This window comes from Perca flavescens, chromosome 21 (genome assembly GCF_004354835.1).
Source record: "Perca flavescens isolate YP-PL-M2 chromosome 21, PFLA_1.0, whole genome shotgun sequence".
NCBI lineage: Eukaryota > Metazoa > Chordata > Actinopteri > Perciformes > Percidae > Perca > Perca flavescens.
Window position 1 is genome coordinate 7,965,006 of NC_041351.1, and position 24,839 is coordinate 7,989,844.

Here is a 24,839-nt window from a genome sequence, read left to right on the forward strand (position 1 = left end):
CGCACAGACGTCTCTCTCTCTCTCTCTCTCTCTCTCTCTCTCTCTCTCTGACCTGCCTTGGCACAGTGCCCAGCTTGCTCATTCTCAACCATTCACTGCTATTTCAATGTTTCACTGATTCACACTCATAGCTGATGAATGGGCCAGCGCAGTATGCAATACATACAAAATGAAGCACTGGTTTTTAATTAAAAGTTTCACTTAAGCTTCTTCTCTCTTCTGTCGTCTATCATATTTGTTCTGTACCAGCAGATTTCTTTCAGTCTTGCACAACAGCAGAGAAGTTGCTATATAGTTTCCAAAGATAGGGGGCAGTGTTCTCAAAGGTAACATGCCATCAGAAACCGCTGAAATACAGTACATTAAAAGTTGACTTGATACTGTGAACTAAAGATGACATTTCTGCATGCAATATAAATAAAAATAACATTTTATTACATTACAAGTGTCAACATTTGAGTTAAGTTTAATCTGTAGCACTCCATCAATCTACAGTATGTGATATTCATTATTTCTGAGACATTTTGGGATCACATTGATGTCTGATCATGGCGGTAAGAAATTATTTTATGAGAGGATACAGACTCAAGCAACACATGTAAAATTGATTAAGTTTCCACACACTTCCAAAAGTAATCTTACTGATCTACTTGCAAACTTCCTCAGCTAATTCTCATTTCAATTTAGCTACTAACACTTTACATTAATTCACTTTTGTCTTTTCCTTGTTTCTTGCCGTTTAGTTAGTGGACAGACCAGTGTCTCCCGCCTAATTCAGCGCCATCCAGAAGATGAATCTTTTTGCCTACTGCATCAAGACAGAAATAGCCCTTAATAATGAAAGATTGATGTGAAGTAAGCTTGTCATTACATGCTGCAGTAGACAATTAGGTGCCTCCCAACATACAGTTCTCTCTCTCTCTCTCTCTCTCTCTCTCTCTCTCTCTAGTTTCTAGTTTCTATCTTTTCCTTCCACACACGGACAAAGTTGCTGAAGTCATTTGCTTAAATTTGTTTTGCTTTAGTCTAAAGGGACAATGCAACAAGGCCGTGATTCATTCAATGAGTTGATGACAAATAGCTGATGGGCCTCCTGCAGCAGGTTTCTTTCTTTTCTGCTGGGACCAAAACTCATTAAAATAAATTACATTTCTGGTCATGTGGGGACACACACAGACATAAGCCCAGCTCGTAGTTTAAGAAACACTTTATTCAAGTGAAACTTTTACAACAGGGATCGTTAAGACAAGCAGTTTGACATTCTGGGGATATAAGACTTATTTATTGAGGTGAGAATTTTGATACCACTCTCACATCTGTCTGTTAAATATGAAGCCACAGCTTGGAGACTGCTAGCTTAGCTAAGCATAAAGACTAGAAGCAGGGGAAAACAGCCGGCCTGGCTCTGTCCAAAAAGGTGAAAAATCCACCTACCAGCACCGCTAAAGCTCACTACTTAACACGCTGTATCTCATTTGTTGAATCCATACAAAATCTTTGTGAATTTAAAGGGCTTTATGGATTAAAGAAACGAGATATATTCAGCTTTAGAGGTGGAGGGATTGGTTACCTTTGGACAGAGCCCAGGCAAGCTGTGTCCTCCTGCTTCCAGTCTCTGTGCTAATGCTAAGCTAATTGGCTGTCGGCTGTAGCTTCAAATTTAGTGTACAGACACGAATGGTACGAATCTTGTCGTCCAACTCTCAGCAAGAAAGCGAAATAAGCGCATCTCCCAAAATGTCAACTATTCCTTTTAAACTGAAGCCATTTCAAATTCTTTGACAAAATGTTTCCTAACAGACATCGGCAGTAACATTGTCCCCCCTCCAACACACACACACACACACACACACACACACACACACACACACACACACACACACACACACACACACACACACAAACATTTCACTGTTTAACCCAGTCCAATTCTCCAGGTGTTCCTATTGAAATCAGTTACCTCCCCTCATTCTATCAACCCTCGTGCTGTCGAGGCTGTAACCGTGACAGTGCCTGAATGCATTCATAAACACTGGGAGGACTGACATCTCAATGGGTTGCCTATTCCCCCACTATCAGCTTACAGCCTATAATTACGGCCAATCATCTTGGATCAAGCATGTCTGCGTGAGCAGGCCAACATAACATCTGCTGCCTTGGCCAGCAGGCCAAGAAGGACTTTTATACTGAAAGGTGAGCTAATTGCGGCCGAGGACGGGAGAAGGGAGTGTAATGTTAACAGGTACCAAAGGCTATTCAGAAACCTACACGCGGGGGACGTTTTTTTTCCCTGGGAGCAGGTGCCCTAAGGTATTTCTTATCTTCCTTATGCCAGCGCAGAATTCTAATCTGCATTCGAAAAAGCTCAAGGGCAGGAGGATAATTCTCCAAGGAGTTCCATTTGGAGTGTAATAAAGGAAATACTGGAACTCTGCTGTTTTAAAACCTCATCGAGATGCAAGTTCACCATAAAGATCTCTATAAATAACATTGCAAGTAGTTCTGAAGCTGTTTGGAAGTAGTTAAAAATGACTGTGCTGATGTCATCAGAGTGTGCTATAATTTTGAGGCATTCGGTGATACAAAAGGGAGACCATATTCCCCTCAGTGTTGCAGAGACTGTAGGAGAAATGTCAACCACAGTCCACCCCTATAGTCCCATTTTAATAAGTTGACTTTGGTTTGTAAAATGGTGAGACATGTTTATGTTTAGTTACTCAGTGGGGCTATTAATCCTCTAGAAGACACGAGAAGAAGAGCTGCGTCACACTAACTGGAGTGGGATTGGCAGATGCGAAGCCTATTTTGTGGGCTATGATGCAGGCTTCGGTTTATCTCATCTGCAAAGGCCAGACCACGACACAATGCTTTGTACAGAGAGCTTCGGTCTCGACAACTAAAGCTGAATGTCCTTGTTAGAGCTTGATGTTTTGACCTCAACATAGTATAACTCTCCTCTTTATTGTTCTTTTTATTTTGCAGATTTATCATGGGAGTGGTGGTTAGGTCGTTTGAAAATCCTAGATGCTACCTTTTTTACCTGTTTTTAATTATATATTGACAGACCGCCAGGAAATGGGAGAGAGAGTGGGGACGACATGCAGCAAAGGGCCGTGGGTCGGATTCGAACCCGCGGCCGCTGCCAATGACTCAGCCTGCAGGTGTTTGGTGTTTTTTGTCCCCAACGGCGCCTTCCAGGCAGCGTGGCAATGGTTATGTTTAGGGTTAAGGTTAGGGCTAGCTGCCTGGAAGGCACAAAACACCATTGAGCCAGCCCACATGGGGCGCACACTCTACCGGGTGAGCAATAGGTCGCCCCTGAGATGCCCCCTTTGAAAAAAAAAAAAAAAAAACACACAGTTGTCCCACTTTTCATTTAAAAAATGTGTTCTGTTACTGTCTCCAAAGGGAGGAGCAATGATTAGAATCCACACTAATAAAGACATTTATTCTCCTCTATCCAAACTACATGACTCTCCATCTGCCTACACCCATTCCCGTTCTCTGTCTGCGTAAACAAGTTAATCAGACTCAGAAGCCTGCTGGCTGTGAAACAAGTCCCGGCACTACGCTGAGCCTTCATAGCCATCACTCATTTCATTTGGACTTGGACAGTGGAAAACCAAGCAAACACATACAGACATCACACCCAGCTCTGAGCCTAGCTAGCTCGCCTCTCTGCTGAACTCAGCACCACAGAGCTGGCAGCGGCACAACCAGCAGCCATAGAGACCAGACTGAAGAAATAAATTGACACTATTGGAGACTGAGTTAGACAGCGGCAACCAAATAAATGCCTTCCCACCGCACGCAAGAAGACAGCAGCAGCAACATGAGCCGTCATGTCCCGAGTTTATATGGATAATTATCAAGCTCTTTAATGTGGGCAGGCTCATTCCGGGTAAATGCCCCGTCAACCTGTCCATCACAGTTATCATGATACAAAATATACAAAACATCTTAGTTCAATAGTCCTTGTAATCACTGTGGACTGGATTTAGCTACATGGCTATCGCTCTGTATTCAAATAGTAAGTATTAAGTAACAGTCTCCGCAGGAATTCATGAATAAACATAATTTCAGCCAATCCTCACAATATTTGAGATATTGCTGTGTTTTTAAATCCCAGTGACTTTTTTTATGCAGAAAGACTTTAAAACTGGAAGAATGCATGCCATTCCCCACAGCTTTACACAACAAATAATCCAATACAGAACCACTTCTAAGTGCCAAGGGTCACAATCAAGTCTCTGTCTTAAACTATCTCACGAACAAACTAGGGAACTTAGGTGGACAGACTTTTCCCCTTGAACGTCTCCCGTCTTCTCCGGGCTACAGATTACTCCGACGAAGCTTCTCCAATTCAAACGTTTTTATTGGATACTACTAATCTTTAAACTTTCTTTAAGCATTTTTACGACTCACTTGCAATTTTAATATTACTGCATTTCATCACAAAATAACTAAAAATGGTCTAAATTATTTGTGCAATTGCAAGTTCAAATGATACAATTTTATTTATTTCAGGGTAGAGCTGGACAATATATCAATATTATATCAATATCATGATATGAGACTAGATATCATCTTAGATTTTGGATATTGTAATTTTATGATATGACATAGCCTAAGTGCTGCTTTTCCTGGTTTTAAAGGCTGCATTACAGTAAAGTGATTAAAGTAAAGTAAAGTCATTTTCTGAACATACCAGACTGATGTAACTGTTCTATTATTTGTCTTTACCTACTTAGTCATTATATCCACATGATACTAATGATTATTTATCAAATATCTCATTGTGTAAATATTTTGTGAAAGCACTAACACTACAATATCGTTGCGGTATCGATATCGAGGGATTTGGTCAAAAATATTGTGATATTTGATTTTCTCCATATCGCCCAGCCCTATTTCAGGGTGCAACAATAATAAATGAATACAATCTGTAACATCATTTAGGGCCTCTCCGTGAACCATCACCTTATCGTGGTGGAGAGGTTTGTGTGTCTCTGTGAACCTGAGGGCTGTGTTGTCTGGAGCTTTGTGCTCCTGGTAGGGTCTCCCAAGGCAAAGTGGTCTCAGGTGAGGGGCCAGACAAAGAATGGTTCAAAAACCCCAATGAAAAAGCTAAGCAGAGATGGAGTGACCCTGCCCGGAGGAAGCCCGGGGCCCCCGTCTGGAGCCAGGCCCAGACGGTGGGCTCGTCGGCGAGCGCCTGGTGGCCGGGTTTGCCACGGAGCCCGGCCGGGCACAGCCCGAACAAGCTACGTGGCAACTCCCTCTCCATCCCATGGGCCCACCACCTGTGGGAGGAACCGTTGGGGTCGGGTGCGATGCCACATGGGTGGCAGTGAAGGTCAGGGGCCTCGACGGACCAGACCCGGCAGCAGACGCTGGCTCTGGGGACGTGGAACGTCACCTCTCTGTGGGGGAAGGAGCCGGAACTGGTGCGGGAGGTGGAGCGCTACCGGTTAGATCTGGTGGGGCTTACCTCTACGCACAGTCTTGGTTCTGGAACCATACTCCTGGATAGGGGTTGGACTCTTTTCTTCTCCGGAGTTGCCCAGGGTGTGAGGCGCCCGGCGGGTGTGGGGATACTCACAAGTCCCCGGCTGAGCGCCGCTGTGTTGGAGTTTACCCCAGTGGACGAGAGGGTCGCCTCCCTACGCCTGCGGGTTGTGGGGGGGAAAACTCTGACTGTTGTTTGTGCATATGCACCAAACAGGAGTTCGGAGTATTCGGCCTTCTTGGGACCTTGACTGGAGTCCTGCATGGGGCTCCAGTGGGGGACTCCATTGTTCTGCTGGGGGACTTCAACGCACACGTGGGCAATGATGGAGACACCTGGAGAGGCGTGATTGGGAGGAACGGCCTCCCTGATCTAAACCAGAGTGGTTGTTTGTTGTTGGACTTCTGTGCTAGTCATGGATTGTCTATAACGAACACCATGTTCGAACATAGGGATGCTCATAAGTGTACCTGGTACCAGAGCACCCTAGGCCGAAGGTCAATGATCGATTTCATAATCGTTTCATCTGATCTGAGGCCGTATGTTTTGGACACTCGGGTGAAGAGAGGGGCAGAGCTGTCAACCGATCACCATCTGGTGGTGAGTTGGGTCAGAGGGTGGGGAAGACTCTGGACAGACCTGGTAAGCCCAAACGTGTAGTGCGGGTAAATTGGGAACGTCTGGAGGAGGCCCCTGTCCAACAGACTTTCAACTCACACCTCCTCCGGGCGGAGCTTTTCGTGCATCCCTGTGGAGGCTGGGGGCATTGAACCCGTGGACAATGTTCAAAGTTTCCATTGCTGAAGCTGCAGCGAGGAGCTGTGGTCTTAGGGTCTTAGGTGCCTCAAGGGGCGGTAACCCACGAACACCGTGGTGGACAACGGTGGTCAGGGAAGCCGTCCGACTGAAGAAGGAGTCTTTCCGGATATGTTATCCCGGAGGACTCGGAGGCAGTTGCAGGGTACCGAAGGGCCCGAAGGGCTGCAGCCTCTGCCGTGAAAGAGGCAAAGCAGCGGGTGTGGGAGAAGTTTGGAGAAGACATGGAGAAGGACTTTCGGTCGGCACCAAAGTGCTTCTGGAAAACTGTTCGCCACCTCAGGAGGGGGAAGGGGAACCATCCAAGCTGTGTACAGTAAGGATGGGACACTGTTGACCTCAACTGAGGAGGTAATAGGGCGGTGGAAGGAGCACTTTGCAGAACTCCTGAATCCGACTAATACGCCCTCTATGTTAGAGGCAGAGCTGGAGGATAATGGGGGATTGTCGCCGATTTCCCAGGCGGAAGTCACTGATGTAGTCAAACAACTACACAGTGGCAAAGCCCCGGGATTGATGAGATCCGTCCAGAAATGCTCAAGGCTCTGGGTGTGGAGGGGCTGTCCTGGTTGACACGCCTTTTCAACATTGCGTGGAAGTCTGGGACGGTGCCAAAGGAGTGGCAGACTGGGGTGGTGGTTCCCCTTTTTAAAGGGGGACCAGAGGGTGTGTGCCAATTATAGGGGTATCACACTTCTCAGCCTCCCTGGTAAAGTCTACTCCAAGGTGCTGGAAAGGAGGGTTCGCCAATAGTCGAACCTCGGGTTGAGGAGGAACAATGCGGATTCCGTCCTGGTCGTGGAACAACGGACCAGCTCTTCACTCTCGCAAGGATCCTGGAGGGAGCCTGGGAGTATGCCCAACCGGGTCTACATGTGTTTTGTGGATTTGGAGAAGGCGTATGACCGGGTCCCCCGGGAGATACTGTGGGAGGTGCTGCGGGAGTATGGGGTGAGGGGGTCTCTTCTCAGGGCCATCCAATCTCTGTACAACCAAAGCGAGAGCTGTGTCCGGGTTCTCGGTAGTAAGTCGGACTCTTTTCAGGTGAGGGTTGGCCTCCGCCAGGGCTGCGCTTTGTCACCAATCCTGTTTGTAGTATTTATGGACAGGATATCGAGGCGTAGTCGGGGTGGGGAGGGGTTGCAGTTTGGTGGGCTGGGGATCTCATCGCTGCTCTTTGCAGATGATGTGGTCCTGATGGCATCATCGGCCTGCGACCTTCAGCACTCACTGGATCGGTTCGCAACCGAGTGTGAAGCGGTTGGGATGAGGATCAGCACCTCTAAATCTGAGGCCATGGTTCTCAGCAGGAAACCGATGGAATGCCTTCTCCAGGTAGGGAATGAGTCCTTACCCCAAGTGAAGGAGTTCAAGTATCTTGGGGTTGTGTTCGCGAGTGAGGGGGGACAATGGAGCGGGAGATTGGTCGGAGAATCGGGCGCAGCGGGTGCGGTATTGCATTCAATCTATTGCACCGTTGGACGAAAAGAGAGCTTAGCCAGAAGGCAAAGCTCTCGATCTACCGGGTCAGTTTTCGCTCCTACCCTCACCTATGGTCATGAAGGCTGGGTCATGACCGAAAGAACGAGATCCAGGGTACAAGCGGCTGAAATGGGTTTCCTCAGGAGGGTGGCTGGCGTCTCCCTTAGAGATAGGGTGAGAAGCTCACTCATCCGTGAGGAGCTCGGAGTAGAGCCGCTGCTCCTTTGCGTCGAAAGGAGCCAGTTGAGGTGGTTCGGGCATCTGGTAAGGATGCCCCCTGGGCGCCTCCCTAGGGAGGTGTTCCAGGCACGTCCAGCTGGGAGGAGGCCTCGGGGAAGACCCAGGACTAGGTGGAGGGATTATATCTCCAACCTGGCCTGGGAACGCCGATCCCCAGTCGGAGCTGGTTAATGTTGCTCGGGAAAGGGAAGTTTGGGGTCCCCTGCTGGAGCTGCTCCCCCCGCGACCCGACACCGGATAAGCGGACGAAGATGGATGGATGGACATCATTTAGGGACAGACTAACGTAACCAAAATTACAGGAAGTTTTCTTTTTTTTGTCTCAGCATCAACTGAATTGTAAGGATAGCCGGTTTGTGCCACTTATATTCTGGAGAGAAACTCCTGTCAGGTCCAAGAGCAGTTACATGGAGCGGTGGCTGGTACGAGTGAGTGTAATTGGTTCAAAATATGGGCTTTTACTCTCTTTAGTGCTCATTTAATCCATTCTTTTACAGAGCTGTAAAGTGAAACCGCTTTGGAGACCATACAGACAGGGAGAAGTTGTTTATTGCCGAGCCCTTCATTTACAAAAACAAAATCCAAATATAAAATGTAAACGTGCCAAGTTCAGATATCGTATTACTTTACTAAGAGACACATTATATAATTTCCCTGCAGCTTGGAAGAATTGGCTATCAAGCTTATTTCAAAGAGGTGTAGAGGCGTAAAGAGGGGGACTATGAACCAGAACCCTGTCGCCTCTCCTGCTTTTTGTCCAGGCAACACCCTGTTTGACCCCATGTTTAGCCTTAGAAGGGGCTCATTAAGGGCTTAAGCTGCAATGTAATGAAAATGTTGTGACAACAGCAAAGGGGTGAAGTAAAAACAGGCTTTAGGAGACAGCTGAGCCTCCACTCCGGGGACCAACAGGAGGGTTTAGAGGGAGGAAAATGATGGTTATCTGCACACCCTTGAGACATTGATATTAGCCTTGAGACTGGTGGATGGACTTGATGATAACCCTTGAGCACTGTTGAAAGCCTGTCATAGTCCTGGGTGTTGGCTCTATCACAGGGAGGAGGTCAAGTCAGGGGAGGTAGCTGCCTTAAAAGAAAGGTCAGCATTCTTAACAGTGGCTAAGTAAATATTTGTGTAAAAAGTGTAAAATCAAGCATGACGTGCTTTCAAAACTGATATTGCTTCATCAGACACAACAATGATAAGAGCCGGGCGAGAACATCTCAGAGGAAACTTGATTAATTTGGCAACAGCAGTAATTTAATCTGCACCCTCGAATGAAACTACATTTAAGGATCGGATGCATGCAGCGTGTTACGAGTTAGCAGCCGCTTTCCCCCTTTTGACTGCATTCATCATAATTCCGTGGCTTGTTGTTTTTCCGGCGTATGGTTGCTGGCGAGATGGAGGTAACAGAAATGAAGAGTAATGTGCTTTTGTCCCAGCTCCTTTATCCTTGTGCGGAGGCTGCTGTCGCCACCGTTTCTTTCGTTCCTTTTTTAATGCTCGATCTCCTCCAAGCCAAAAGCACTTCCACATGCTGTACTAGAAATCCAAAGCTTGGTGCCAGAGTGAGAGTTAGCCTCAGTTTTGGACTCCAGCCTGCTCTAACCCCTCTGTTTTGGTGCAGCTGCACCACCCTGTATTTTTCAGTGAGAATAAACACCACAGGTATGCTGTTGTACGCGGGCCATTCTGCAGTACTACACACACCCAATACAAGCTTGCGTCAGTGCTGAAGAGCATGACTGAAACTTACTGCCGCAGGGAAAGTTACTTAAGTCACCTTTAATGAGTAATAGCTGTATTTAAGTATTTAATGACAAACTGATTGTACGCTATTAAATTGCAATATAGAGATGATGCGTGGGGAGGACTGGTGCCTTTGGTGGGGATACACCAGTCAACTTGTGTCTAACAGGGGAACTCCAGACAGAGACTCTAAGTGAAAAACAAGTTACTAACTCTGTTCCCAACTTTTCTTGCTACAGTTTGTTTTATATATAATACTGAATCAACTCTATTGGCACTGTTGCTAATTTTGCCCACAAAATATCTGTTAATCATAGTCTGTCTTCCTCAAACGTCTATGTCAAATGTCTAATTATTCCAGCACTGTGACATCAAGTCACTCTGGCGCATTTTTCCCACACTGAATCACAGTAAATCAATTGCTCCTGGCCCTATTTGTTATTTTAACTATTGAGGTGCAACCACAGGGACGTGAGACTGACAGGCCAAGAGGCGGGCCGTGATGAGACAGACATGTTGGTTCATAATTGCTACATCCTATAGTAACCTAGACCACTAAGTTGGCAACCACAGACACACACATGCATGCACATGAGTAACATACAGGTTGATACAACCATCACTTTGACTACCACCACCACCGCGAAAACACGGGCATGAAATACTGCCTCCCAACTGCCAGCACATGAATCATGGCAGTGTGGCATTGTTCAGTGCCCGAGGCCAGATTCTCACCAATCTTTTCATCCATCCATCCGCGTCGTCAGTCCCCCCAGTTTCCTCCTGTCTCATAAATGGGCCAGTCTGCTTTACCAGAAGCAGACAGGGAGCCTGGAGGAGGGACAAAACTATTATCTCTCTCACAGCAGCAGCTCATGCAGGAGCTCCAACAGCAGATAGGATTCTCAAGCAAGCTGCTGTCCTCGCTCAGATTGCTACCCAGCCTGCCCTTGCTTTGCCAATCCCCAACATGTCCCACTGTAGTGGTACTTTTCAGACTTGTCCCTCCAGGGCACTAACGTACCCAAACTGATTTTCAAGGCGGCTATGTGAGCATGTTACAAAATATATCCTGTTTTAGGCAACCAAAGTGTTGCTTTTTTTCCCCAGAATGCCGCACTTCATTAAAATTGGTCATTTTATTTCCAACAGACCTGCTAATGTGTTTTGGCATGATGCCGTCACCAGAGCATATCAGTGAGATCTATTTTTAAAGCATATTCACTCAAAAACAAAGAGTTTGAAAATGTATCATCACAATGTTGATAAACTGTATTTTTCTCAGCCCCCTCATTCCTAATGCGTAGCTCCATATACCTACAGTTCAACTTGCTAAGTTTAAACTTGTGTCCTATGGAGTCAGTGTACTGTGTAACGAGAAAGGCCTCTGAACTCAACAAAATGCTACAACAAGTTCCACAGGTGACTTTAACCAGCTGTAGGTAGAGATCGGGGGACTGTGCAGGCCAATAGTTTCTCATTAATAGGGCATCATCTTGAGACCATGTATTTTTTAATAGCATCATCTACCATCCTAAAGGACACACTCCTCCGAAAAAGGCAGTAACCATCAAGAAAGAGTATCACTTGTTACCTGATGCATTGCACTCCTGTAACACTATCAGACTCATGATGGACAGTTTAAAAATAAAAGACAAAAGTGTTTTTTAACCAATGCATTCTTCTACCTTGTCACAACTGGTGCCTACATTACCTACAATACAACCTGACATCTAACAACTTTCCCTCCACTCCCTCTGGAGCCTAAAAAGCTTAAATACAACTTTTTTTGTTGTTCTCCCCTAAGACCTGTAAACAGACTTTGACGTGTAAAATCGTTGGATTTAAGGACTGTTTACATAAAAACCGGTAGCGCTAATATTGGATAAGATATTTAAACCATTACACTACCAGCAGCAGCTTGCACTGAACTGTTGGCACCGGGTAGAATGGCTCTTAGGGTTAATGCCGTTTATGCCAAATTGTGACCCTGCCATCAGCGAACTGCAACACAAACTGTGAGGTGCTCTAAGACTCAATCTTGTCCTTCAATCCAGCCATCCAGTTTTGATGATCACATACTCACTGTAGCTTCATCCTCTTATTGTTCGCTGACAGATGGCATGGTTTCCTGCTACAGTCGCTTGTCTACTTCAAGGTTTGATGAGTCGTGTGCTTGGAGATGCACATCTGCCCATCAGTTTTGAACTGAAATGTGATTTGCATATATTTAGCCAGCCTCTGAATTGAAAATAAGTATAGCAATTTTAATCTGATGTCCCTCATCAACAAGGTCATTTAGCACTGAGGATTGCTGCTAACTGGTTGATTTTTGATTTTTTTCCACGCACCATTTTTGGTAATAAGTATATGTATGGGTCAAACCTAGTCTAGAAATCTAGACGCACCCTAGTGGCAGCAAAATAATTTTGGGAGTTTAATCTTAGGTTTTAACTACTGTTGTGGTTGAAATTGTACTACACTACTATTGCATGTATGCTTTATTTATGTAATTCTCTGTCTGAATGAGTCTTAAAAGAGCAGTCAGTTTATAAGCCTAATGACAGCTTCGGCTGTCTCTGTGGTTTACGTGACCCTGGCCTTGCAACAGTCCACCAAGAGTCTCCTACAACGACAAGCTTTTAGCCCTGTCTATGAGCGTGGCCATTGCGACAGGTATTAACACTTTTGTCTTTAGACGTGATCGGACGCAGCTGCATTGCTGTGTTGTGAACTGCAGCAGCTCTGTTGTTACTTCTACCTGACAGACTCTCAGTTTCTGCCTCATTATCCCCCATTAACGGCCTACAGCCAGCCGAAATGGGGGGAGTCAGGGCATTAGGTTGATTCAGGCCTGCTGGGATCCTCAGCAGGGTGCGAGGATCAAACTGGATTAACTACAACAAACTGTAGAAGAAAAATGCCGTATGACTTCATTTTGTCTGTTTTAATGGATGGGGTTTAAATATGAAACAGATCAACATTGTCTCATTTGTGGAAGCGCAGGTGGCGAATGTGCAACACATCCGTCATCTTACCGCTCGCAAGCCACACATCTGCAAATGAAAAAAAAAAAAAAAAAAAAAAAAGTTCTCAGCAATGCGCTAACACATAAATAGGAGGTCTTTTCCGGCAAGCTCCTAAGAATTGTAAACTAGATGTCTGGATTGTAATTTTCTTTTCACCGGAGAATCAATGGATCCTGCAGCTCTCCTGACTGAACCTGCTGAAGCATGCTTCTCAGCCTAATGGACCCACAAGTTCCCATCTGTTAGTGAAAGAGATCTCAGCGGGACCTCTCCCCTTGCCGTGTCCAAACACAGGATACCGAACAGCACAGACACAACTGTGATGACTTTTATTGGAATTCCAAGAGTCGGCTGGAAAACAAGTGCAGGACAAGCACATGGCCGTAAACCTTTGACTATGACGGGCAGAACAACAAGTTTTACAAGCAAAAAGCTACAAGAGGTTCTGCAACTATGTTGCTTTGTTTTCTTTGTCTCGACCTTGCTGTGTCCAATTCAAACACCACACCACGCAATGCGCCCCCGGTGGACGTCGTACTTCACCGTTGAAAGCGTCGGAAGTGAGTGGAAAAAAAAATGGCGGAGAGACTAGAACGAGTCATTCTGTCAGTGTCCAAATGTCCAACTCTCTATGACCTCTCATCTGATGTAAACAGAAAGGTTGCTGCGTGGAAAAAAGTTGCCCAGGATGTTGATATGTCAGGTCAGTTTAATGTGATATAACGGTATAATATAACGATATAACGATGTCGGTTGCTAGCCAACTAATTAGCCATAGCAGGTATCCTATGCATTGTTTCTGCGCAGAAGAACTTTTCTCATACTCTAAAATGAATCGATAATTTTACCCCTATCTATAATTACACACTAATGTTTTTTATTAAAAGTTAAGAATTCAGATTTATTTATCAGTACCACAGCAATGCTAACTTCCGCTCGGATTGTCAGATGTCGTACAAGTTCAACTTTTTTAACGCATCCGGATGACCAACGGACCCGATTTATTTTTCACCGCACTCGTTCACATCTGTTTGGACCCATTCACATACGGTCTGCCAATCTCCATAGGAAATGAATGACTTCCGGTCGTTTCGCAGCCGTATCTACTGTGCCAATGTGAAGGCTGCGTTAGGGTTCCATCCCTTTCCTAACACATTTCCCCTTTTTTTCTGGCCACAAGACACCAGGGCCTTGTATCAAGAAGCAAGATGAGTGGGTTAGCAGGCCATCTTCGGGCATGACTCAGGTTTCCCAATATTATAATCAGGGTAAACTACGCTGCTCGGCTAGACTGCTCCAGAGCTCATTAAGATCAAGTCAATCAAAATCTGCAGCCTGCCTACTGACCAATCAGATCACAGGGAAAAAAAGAGTCATCATGCCTACAGGATTCTGACATGGACAAAAGTATTGATTTTACAATAAAGTGTAAGTAATAAAGAGCAATAGAGACATTTTTATGGTTAAGTAGAATCATTTTGCCGACCATGATAACCATGTCAGAGATGGAAGAATTTTCTTTTGCACAACCACTTTGGGTTTGAAACAGGACTTCTGACAGAGAGTTACTAACAGCCTAATGGTGAGTATGTTTAGATATTATCCAAACACACTATCAGTTAGCTCAGTAAATTATTAAAGCAGCTTTTTGATTACGAAATCACTAAAGGACCGCCAATGTTAGGTTCAGTGAAGCCAAAGAGACAGACTAAGTTGAACTAGATACAGGCTTCCTAGTTTAGTTTAGTTTAGACATATTTTTAAGCTTCATCAAACATAGGGAATTACCCCGCAGAACTCACTGTGTGTTTAAATATTATCGCACGTAATTATGGCACTGCTGTGATAATTCTGTATAATTTGACCTATTACAACCTGTGATGCAACTGTGGCATAATGCAGTCTTGTTGCATTTAGAGAGGCCAGTCAAGGTTTTGATTATTTACACAGGAGGCACAAAATTGAACCTGTCCATCATCTAACAGGAAACCTCTGAACAGAGAGGAGCTGCTATATTTCAGGGGGGTCTCCATATAATCTGTATCCATTCCCTCAAAATTATTATGGTAACTCTGGCAGCCTACAGCTTTGCAGACGTTCTTTGAAGGTCTGCAGCGTTTATTTTCCTTTCAACTTCGTCCATCACAGACCGCCCAACACCCAAACCATTCCCGATGCATTTTCCTCTAAGCAGCATTAAAAACATCCCACGATGGCGCTTCATGAAAAACGGCTTCTCAACAAGATGGAATATCCCTCTGTGATCAGACTAATGTGTTGTTGTCTGCTGCTCCCTCTCTACTCTCCTTCGCCTCCCAAGCCTCTGCTCTGTGCAAAATTATGAATGCCTCCTCCCGGAGAGCAATGGCTCTAACTGAACATTTAAAACATTAGCCTGATACTTGGAGTGTTATGCAATCAGTGACAGAGGAGGATAGATTGTAGAAGGGAAAAAAGAAAAAAGGAGGCAGAGAGGGGAGACAGGGAGACATGGGAAATACGTTGCGGTCGCTCATAAAATGGTGAAACAGCAAAGAAAACATGTTCCCTCTGGCCGCACAAGGCTTTGATGGCACTTGATGAACTCTTGTGGGTGTGGGACGGAGACAGAAACAGGGAGGGAGAGAGAGGTAGGCACCACAAGGACTTTGGCTACATTCATCACCCACATACTTTCATCCAATGTGTTGTTTGGCACCAGCTTTCATTCACCAGTCTGCTCTTAGTTGTGCTGACTAACACACGGCCCATCAACAGCAACAGTCCGCGAGGAGAGACAATCGCTGCACTAATTGGTTGAAATTTTCTTTTCACTCTTTCCAGATTTCTATCAGCTTTCATTCAGCTCTCTTAAAATGTTTGTGGTCCTTTACTGCAATAAATGTTAAAAGTGAAATGGCAGTCAAGGCTTCTGTAACATGACGTATTTTGATCAAGTGTCTGGAGAACCACAGTGATGTGGGGCCGTAGAGGGCTTACTACACCCAAATCTTCATACCCTCTATCAATTTTACCAGTCTTATCTAAAATTATTGAAAAAGTTGTAGTAGCGCAATTGAATGACCATTTAGAAGCCAGACAGCTACTCCATCCACACCAGTTTGGGTTTAGACCATGTAACTGAAACAGCAAACTGCTGTTTAATTGAAAATGTAAAAAAGTATCTGGACAAGGACAATGTGGTGGGAGCTGTATTTATTGATCTTAAAAAGGCATTCGATATGGTCAATCATAGTTTGCTTTTATCTAAAATGTAAAATTTTGCAGATGGTTTACATCTTATCTCCAGTCTAGAGTGCAGTGTGTTGAAGTTGATCAAAACATATCTGCACTCTCAAACATAAAAATGGGTATTCCTCAGGGCTCTATACTTGGCCCTTTGCTGTTTAGTCTCTTTATAAATGACTTACCTCTGCACTGCTCAGATGCCAGTTGTCAGATCTATGCGGATGATGCTGTTCTTTATGCACCCGCTAGGTCACCTGAGCAGGCTGCAGCTGTATTGTCCACTAGTATGTCTGACATCCAACAATGGCTCATCCAAAATCAGTTAGTTCTAAATCTCTCAAAAACAGTTTCCATGTGCTTTTCCATTAAAAAAAACTTGATTTAAAAAGGTAGATTTAATATTAATATACAAAATAAAGATATTCATCCAGTTACAGAATTTAAATATCTAGGATTGGTTTTAGAAAAAAAAATTTTGACAAGCACATAAAGAGAATCTTAAAAACAATACAAAGTAATCTCAACTGTTTCAAACTAATCAGAAGTTACATTCCAAAACAGGCAGCCCTGCTATACATGCATGCTATGATTTTTTCTCATATATCGTACTGCATGACAGCATGGGCACAAGCCGCTCCCACTGCAACCAAATGCATAGGTTCCGTATATAACAGAGCTATAAAAATTATGGATAAAAAACCAATACGTCACCATCACTGTACCATCATTATCATCATCAATTTTTGCTTTCTTAAATTAATTCATAAGTACATCAATCATTTAGCACCTGAGCCACTAAGTCCATTTGTTGAGAGACTGAGCAGCACTAGAAGTTCCACAAATCATGACTGCAAAATACGATCAGACGACATTCTCCGTGAAGAGCTGGAAACTTTGGAACTCATTACCATCTGACATCAAGACTATAACTGATTATAAAGTGTTTACTTTCAGGCTCAAAAACTGGTTAAAAACAAACCAAAACTGTACTCATTTTTAATTATTGTAAGTAGGTAAGAATTGTATATGATATGCATGTTTTTATATCATGTTTAGATTCTTTTTATTAGGACTAGAGTTGTTTATATATCATGTTTAGATTTTTTTTCGTTTTTATTTTGAATAGAAATAGTTAAGTATGTAAATTGTATTGTGTATAAAAGCCCATCCAGGGACTGGAGTTGAAAATTAGCATCTGCTATAGACTTTTTATGCAGCACTTCAGTGACAAGCTTTGTTTTGACACTATGTCTGTTTGCATTGTCCCTGTCAAATAAATAAATAAATGAAAATGAAAAATAACCGGCATGGTTACATTAGGAGATGGAGGATGAAAGCAGTAGGGATGCTCCCTCTTAGTCAATTAGTCGACTAATCGGTCGTTTTGGTCTTAGTAAACTTAGATTTCTTTAGTGGATTAGTCATGTTTTATGCTTTTTTTCATGCTGAATGACTTATTTCCAAGAAACTTATGAGCACATCTCTGGTAAACAAAAGAATTAAAGTGGTGCTTTTGCATGACTCTTTGCGGAGAAACTCAGATTTACAGACCTGTCGATTAAATCAACTAATCGATTAGTCAATACAATTGAATGAGTGTTAGTCGACTAAGAATTTCTTCAATCAAGCACAGCCCTAGAAAGCAGAAATGAGTAAATTAGCCCACAACAAGGCTAAAACCAGGGGTGGACTACATTTAGCCTACTTATGTACTGTACAAATTTCAGGAACTTGTACTTTACTTGGGTCTTTTTTCTTTTCATGCCACTTTCTACTTCTAATCCACTATGTTTCACAGGGAAATATTGTACTTTTTACCCCACTACATTCATCTGACAGCTAGTTACAATACAAATTCAGAGTTTTTACACAAAATATGATGTTTTACTTTAATTCAAACTACCCAACAATATAAAGGCCTACAAGTACAGCTGAAATGATTTGCCAATTCAGCACGTATAGTCAATCGATAAAACGGTTGGATCGTTTCCAGTTTCTAAAATTTGAGGAATTTTCTGCATTGAGTATTTTTATATAATAAGTAGGCTACATTTTCCTGATGATACTTACATACTTTTACTTAAGAAACATTTTCAATGCAGGATTTTCACTTGTGACCATAACAGAGTATGTTTACAGTGTGGTATTAATTCTTTTACTTCTGAGGATCTGAATACTTTTTCCAACACTGGTTAAAACAAACACACTTTAGAGATATTTCTCTGCTACCCAGTAGCATAGGCAGAGAAAAACACATTTGGGCAGACCTGTTAAAATTAGAGATGTTCCGATACCAGTATCGGTATCGGCTCCGATACTGCCTAAAACGCTGGTATCGGTATCGGGAAGTACTGGACTTTATGCACCGATCCGATACCACGTAATAAAGCCCTAAAGAAAATACATTAAAGTAGTTTATTTATGTTCTTTTTCCATTATAACTGACTGTCAAACTGGAGAATAAAAGAAAGTTGTGGGGCATTCATTGTTTGTGTTTGTTCATGTTTCACAAAGAGTTTAACCTGAGCCAGACCGACAACAAAGATAGAAATCATATCACATCCATACAGGGATAGTAGTATACAGCTGTTAAAACATAATGAAATATATGACACTCTGGTATCGGATCGGTACTCGGTATCGGCCGATACGCAAGTTCAGGTATTGGAATTGGTATCGGGAAGCAAAAAAGTGGTATCAGGCCATCTCTAGTTAAAATGTCGAGGTATTTTGCCTACATTTTCCATGATTACCCAACAAACAACCCCAAATCTACTAAGGTGATTTTTAATTTATCAATAGTGCTAACTGATCTTTAACACAGGCTTGACATAATAGGCTCTATCATGCATGCACTTGGCAACTGTGATAAGCTCTCAAGAGTAAACACATGACAGCTGAGATGTACAGACTTTAATAACAAAGCCAAGGACGACCAACCAGACCTAAACAAACTAAAAAACACCATCAACACAAGTCCTGTACGAGCAGAAAACTTTAGCCGCTCTAATTATGCAAAGCCAACACATAGTAACAAACCATTTCAAGACTCCAGTGCACTTTCAGTAGTGACCGCATCATATGCATTATTAATGACCATAGATATAATTAATGACCACCTGTATTCATTGTCATTCAACGGCCACGACGGGCATTACGATGCGTTTTAACTTACCATGGGTGGCTTGTGGTGGAGACGTTGCCAGCATGTATCAAGGTGCAGGCGCGGTGGTGTGTGGAGTTGAAAAGGGAGATATGACGTTAATGTAATCCAGAACAGATAATTAGGTATGTGACACTGATATGCTGGCGGTAAAGCCGAGTTGTAGCGGGCGTGACGGTGGCTGTCAAATCAGACAGTTCGGTTGGACAGTTCCCTCTGCTGCTGTGTTAGCTTTAAGCTAGCTAGCTAACGTTAGTTAGCCAAATCCTCACTTGTTACGTCCTCCAACCGTGGTTTCTTTAAATATCGTGCTTCGGATGTTTGCTTTGACACGTTCATTATATAATTTAGTAACGGTAGCTGCCGTTTTTTTTTAAAGGTGAAAATGTCATGCAAAATCTGAACTTTTTTTTTTTTTTTTTTTTTCAAACCTTGCTTTTTTTTACTTTCTTTTTTGAAAATATAGTTTACAGATATTCAGTCATCACAGTTCGTAATCAAATAAAATTATACAAAAATATGTGCAAATAATATAATATGAAAGTAAGTATGAAAGTAGTAATCTAAACAGAGAGAAATAAAAAAGAACAAAGGTGACAAAAGTGACAGACTTTCTTCAAACCTCCCTTGACAACAGCAAGCACACAGAAACTATCACAAGCAACTATCAAAGGTCAGCTCCACCCACAGTGATATTTACTATTATTATTTCTATTATATATACTATATTTTTTACTATACTATTTTTTTTATTGACAAAAATTCAGGTATTTAAAAAAAATATATATAAGTTATACAACAATACTTCAACAAAAACATATGAAGAACATAAAATGAGAATATTACAAATACATAAAAAACAGAGACTGAACTTATTCACCCCCACACTGATATTCCAGACTTTTGATTGTCAATGTGACAACATTTATTCAGAGTTGTGTCTATCTCTATCTCTTGAGTCCAATAGGTTATTCACTCTCCTCTTAGCTTTGATCAGGTTTGTAGGGTAACAATCCTGAGGAAGATATCTGGCCTTTTAGCCGCTAAATGCTCCACAACGTTACGTTAAGTTACATCAGCTAATCACAAATGTTGTCTGTCTGCTGGTACAATGGGCTTATCAAACACTTTGTGCTGAAAACAGCTGTCTGCCGCTGAAAATGTTGTTGTTGTGAGAGTAGTAAGAACCTAAACAATAAAGTTGAGGGCCATGAAACCAAAACAATGAGCTAAAAGACGCTAAAACTCTCCCGCAGAGCTGATGGGAACTGCTGAAGCTGGTGATAATTCTTGTAGTGGGTTCTTCACTACAAGCGTCATTAATATAAAAGTATTGGTTTGTGTCAATGCAGCTTTAAATAGAGAGCTTTAAAATAAATACTTTTTCCTATCTGCTGCTTCCACTTGAGGCATCAGGCATGACAGAGCCCTCACCTCTGCTCTGTGGTGTAATGAAACCCAAAAGCCCAGTTTATTTGAACAAAGCTCTGCAAACAGGAAGAGCTATGAATCAGCAAATAAGATAACTTGTCACAGATGTGCTGGTGGGCAGGTTCGATGATCAATTAATTAGAGGCCATAAAAAGCCACTTCCTGCAGGTTTACGGGAGGAAGGTCACTGTTGTAATGGGATCAACCTCTCCATAGAGTTGGTCAAATTACTTGAATTCTGCTCGATAATCGGATTTGGGTGTGTCTGGCCTTAGCATGAGTCTCCCAAACAACCCCTGCATTTATCACAACTACTGTAAAGAGCCTGCATAACTTCTCATTTGGTCTGAATCCCCTGTATCTACAGTAGGTAACCAGTATTCCATTATCCCCCCTTGACCTTTACATTTGGGATTACTCCTCAAGTAAACACAGTAATCAGGTTTCCTGGCCCTCAGCTGAGCCTAATTGAAGATACTCAACTGAGAACTCAATTGTGTAAGTGTGATTTAGTTAGTGCCTGGCCTAATTAAAGTCCTGGAAATGACCTCCAAAGTTCTGTGTGGCATTAATCAGCTAAGACACTTCATCAGCCACCAGAGGAAGCTCTGCAAGAGCCTGCACCCACACCGCATTAAGTCTGTGTGTGTGCTGTAAGACTGATTTCCTGGTCTTTAACCTCCGGCACAGCTCTGACAGGATCAGCCACACTGTGGTCTATTGACAGCCCTAATCCTACCTCCGTGTTCAAACCTCCATCGCCTGCCACCATTCTGATACTCCACACGTTCCTCATCCCCCCCTCCCCCTCCAACATGTGGTCCACACACAGGGACCCAAGTTGTTTTTAGAGTTACACCCCCATCATCCCCTCGCTCCAGAGACCAAACTGGCTTTTGCTCACCTCCTGCCCACTCTCTGCAAATGTTTTGCCTGGATCTGCGGAGATAATGCATGCAAGTTTTGATTAAAGCGCACCCTTATGTTTTTTGGCTCAGAGCTGCTCAACCATTAACGCCTGTGCCATGAACAAATGGATTGTGTGCCGGTGCCAAGGCCCTGCCTCTCAGCCTGCTCGGACTCTTCTCCATCCAGCCACACATTCAAAACTGCACCTTTTAATGTTCATCTTGCCTTCCCTTGACCTCCACGTCCATATGTTCACTTGGACAACTTTTGAGATATTTGGCCATTAGCTGATGCTATGCAATAACTTCAGGAAGAGTCTTATTCTGGAACAAGTCCTTCATTTGAAAAAGTGGCAAAGTTCCAGCACATATGAATTAAAATGCCTTTTTAAGGATAGCACTGGTAGGAACGTGGTTCACAAAATATTGCAACTTTTATTGGAGACTGTTCTGCTAAGAAGAAAAAGAAAATGGAGAGTGTTATTTTTTTTAAAGGGAGAGCAGTCTGACATTTCTTGGGAGAGCAATTGAGGGCCTTTAATCTTTCTATGCCCCAGATTTATATGTATTTCATCTGTTTTTTTGCAGGATTTACTTTAAACACAAGACTGACTAGATACATCAAAATAATTTAATGTAACAAACACGCCTTTTGTTTGTGCCATGAATCATAAAGGTCCAGGAAAACAGTCCTGTCTTTGCTTTATTTAGGACCAATACTGTATGTCAGTTTTGAGAAAAGAGGGTATTGCTATTTTTTTTTTAAAAGTCAAACATAGGGTTCCACCCTGAGAATTTCTTTACAGACCCTTAACTTTTGGGATTTGTTAAAGAAATATTTTTAATTTAAAAAATTAACTCTTAGGTAACATATTGTACTTTGTATATCTGTCCAATTTAGTACCCGACACATCTCACAAACCCAATCTGTCAAGAGTTAAACCAGAGAGGTTTGTCTTTCTACCTTCCAGAATCTCCTTTGTGCCCCAGTGCTTAGCGCAGTCATTTTGTCTTATCACATTTCCACACAGTACCCTCTGCAGCTTTGACAATTTTGAAATGTTGCTTTTATTCGTAGTACTTGAAAAGAGAGAATGAGAGGAACGAGGCCTCAGAGAATCACAGTACCATCAGCGTTAATGCAGGCGCTCTCCATCTGCTGTGGAAAGCTGTGACGCATGCCAAGGAGGCACTGGGCACGGCACAAGAAACCCACTACACTGAATGTTACATGTAGCTGTGTTTATGTGTGTGTATGTGTGTGTGTGTGTGTGTGTGTGTGTGCACAATATCCATTCTGTACTTCATAAGAGCTTACACCACTGCTCTGCTTAGTGGAATTATGTCCAAAAAGGAACCAAATCAGAGGCGGGAAGTCAATTTAATTTTTCTTTATTTCTAGTATCAAATCATAACTAGAGTTATCTCAAGACACTTTACAGATAGAGTAGGTCTAGACTACACTCTATAATTTACAAAGACCCAACAATTCCAATAATTCCACCAAGAGCAAGCATTTAGTGCAACAATGGCGAGGAAAAACCTTCCTTTTAGGCAGAAACCTCGAGCGGTGAGGAAAACCTTCCTTTTAGGGAGAAACCTGGGACAGACCCAGGCTCTTGGTGGGCGGGTGTCTGCCAGTGCCAGTTGGGGGTGTGATGAACAGTGGCAAATTATAGTAACAATAAAGATAATGGAACTATGACTAGAAATAGTAGTTTTAGTAGTTTAGGGCGTAGCAGGGCAAAGCAGAGCACGTCAGGGTGTAGCAGGGCAAAGCAGGGCGCGGAGCAGGACCACGGCGGCAGCTGCAACCATGATTTAGGTGCCACCCTGATCCAAGGAAAACTGTGAAGCGAGAAAACATAAGGACTCTGGGGGAATAAGCTCCCCAGAGCTAAGTTAGTAACAAGCATTTCTGGGACATGAATGCACACATATGGAAAGAGAGAGGAGAGAGGAGCTCAGTGTGTCAAAGGAAGTCCCCCAGCAATCTGAAACTATAACAGCATAACTAAGAGCTGGTCCAAGGTAAACCTAAGCCAGCTCTATAAAGGTTGGTAGATGAACCTGACGACTATGAAGAGAAGCAGAGAAGAGAAGAGGGGGCGTGTCTGTAGCTAAATCGTCAGCTTAAACCACCAGTCGGCACTTCATGAGCACAGGTTCCATCCAACTGGGTATATGCATGAGCTGCAGCTAACTACGAATGATGTACACTTTCCTGGTGGTGGTTTTCCTCAAGGAAATCTCCGATTTTCTACATGTTTGACCTGTCACTGAGCTTTCCAGCTACTGCATAACTGATGCCATGCTTTGATACCCTGCTGTTAAGGAAAAGTGAGAGGAGCTAGATTAATAGGTGTGATTTGTGATTTTATTGGCAGTTTTTCTGTTAGCGAGGCACCAGAGGGAGGAAGAAAGTGTGAAATTGGGAAGAGAGGAAAAAGTACAGGAATGGAGATGATGAAGAGAGGGCGAGGAAAAAGGAACATTAAATTATCAATGGTCTTCTTGCACTACCGAAAGACCTCTTAGATTTCGTTTTCTCGCTTTCATGCATGACACAGATTTATAAAGAGCGGTGCTGTTAATATGTTATGTCATAGGAGACATGGAAAAACTGTGGAACAAAGTGTTTCCACAGCTGGCCTCATGCTGGGGCTCCACTAGGTGGATTGTGGCCACACCACAGGATTCACCCTCAGTCATTAACTGCACGTGCCAATCATACGCTTAGCTTCCTCCTCTGTGCCAATCACATATTTAATTTCCTGCCCTCATTCCTATTTTTTTCTTTTTAACATAAAGCTACAAGCAGCCCATATCTTGCATATGTCTATCTGGACAAGATCTTTTTGGAACAGCTCTTTAATACCACCCAACGGCTTGCAAGATAAATCTAAGAAGTTTTCTGTTATGACTTTATTATAACATCCCTTATTTAGAATTTATAATCAGTATATAAACACTTTATAACACACTGTAATGTAATTGTGAACAGATACAAGAACATTTTTAAGTGTTTATTAATTTGTCAACATTTATAACTTATCTTACGAAGAAAAATAGGTCATGGATTATTAACATTGTACAACATAGCTGCAATTATGAGTACTCATATGTGTTTACAGATATGTAAACACATTTATTACAGTGTGTTATTAAACAGTGATCATGGGTTAAAGATGTGTTCAAAACTTATGATTACTGTAAGAAATAAATACTTCATATTCATAAAGTATTGAACCCGTGTTTTAAACCAATTATGTCACACATGG

General features: G+C 42.9%; 1 long non-coding RNA gene across 3 annotated transcripts in view; it reads right to left on the reverse strand.

The window, feature by feature from the left end:
- LOC114547661 (uncharacterized) overlaps positions 1-19,528 on the reverse strand; it is a 71,684-nt gene extending 52,156 nt beyond the window's left edge. For all 3 annotated transcript variants that reach the window (XR_003691252.1, XR_003691251.1, XR_003691250.1), the window contains exon 1: positions 19,232-19,528. This is a non-coding gene — a long non-coding RNA (uncharacterized LOC114547661). The remainder of the gene's footprint in view (positions 1-19,231) is intronic.
- Positions 19,529-24,839: the final 5,311 nt, after the last annotated feature.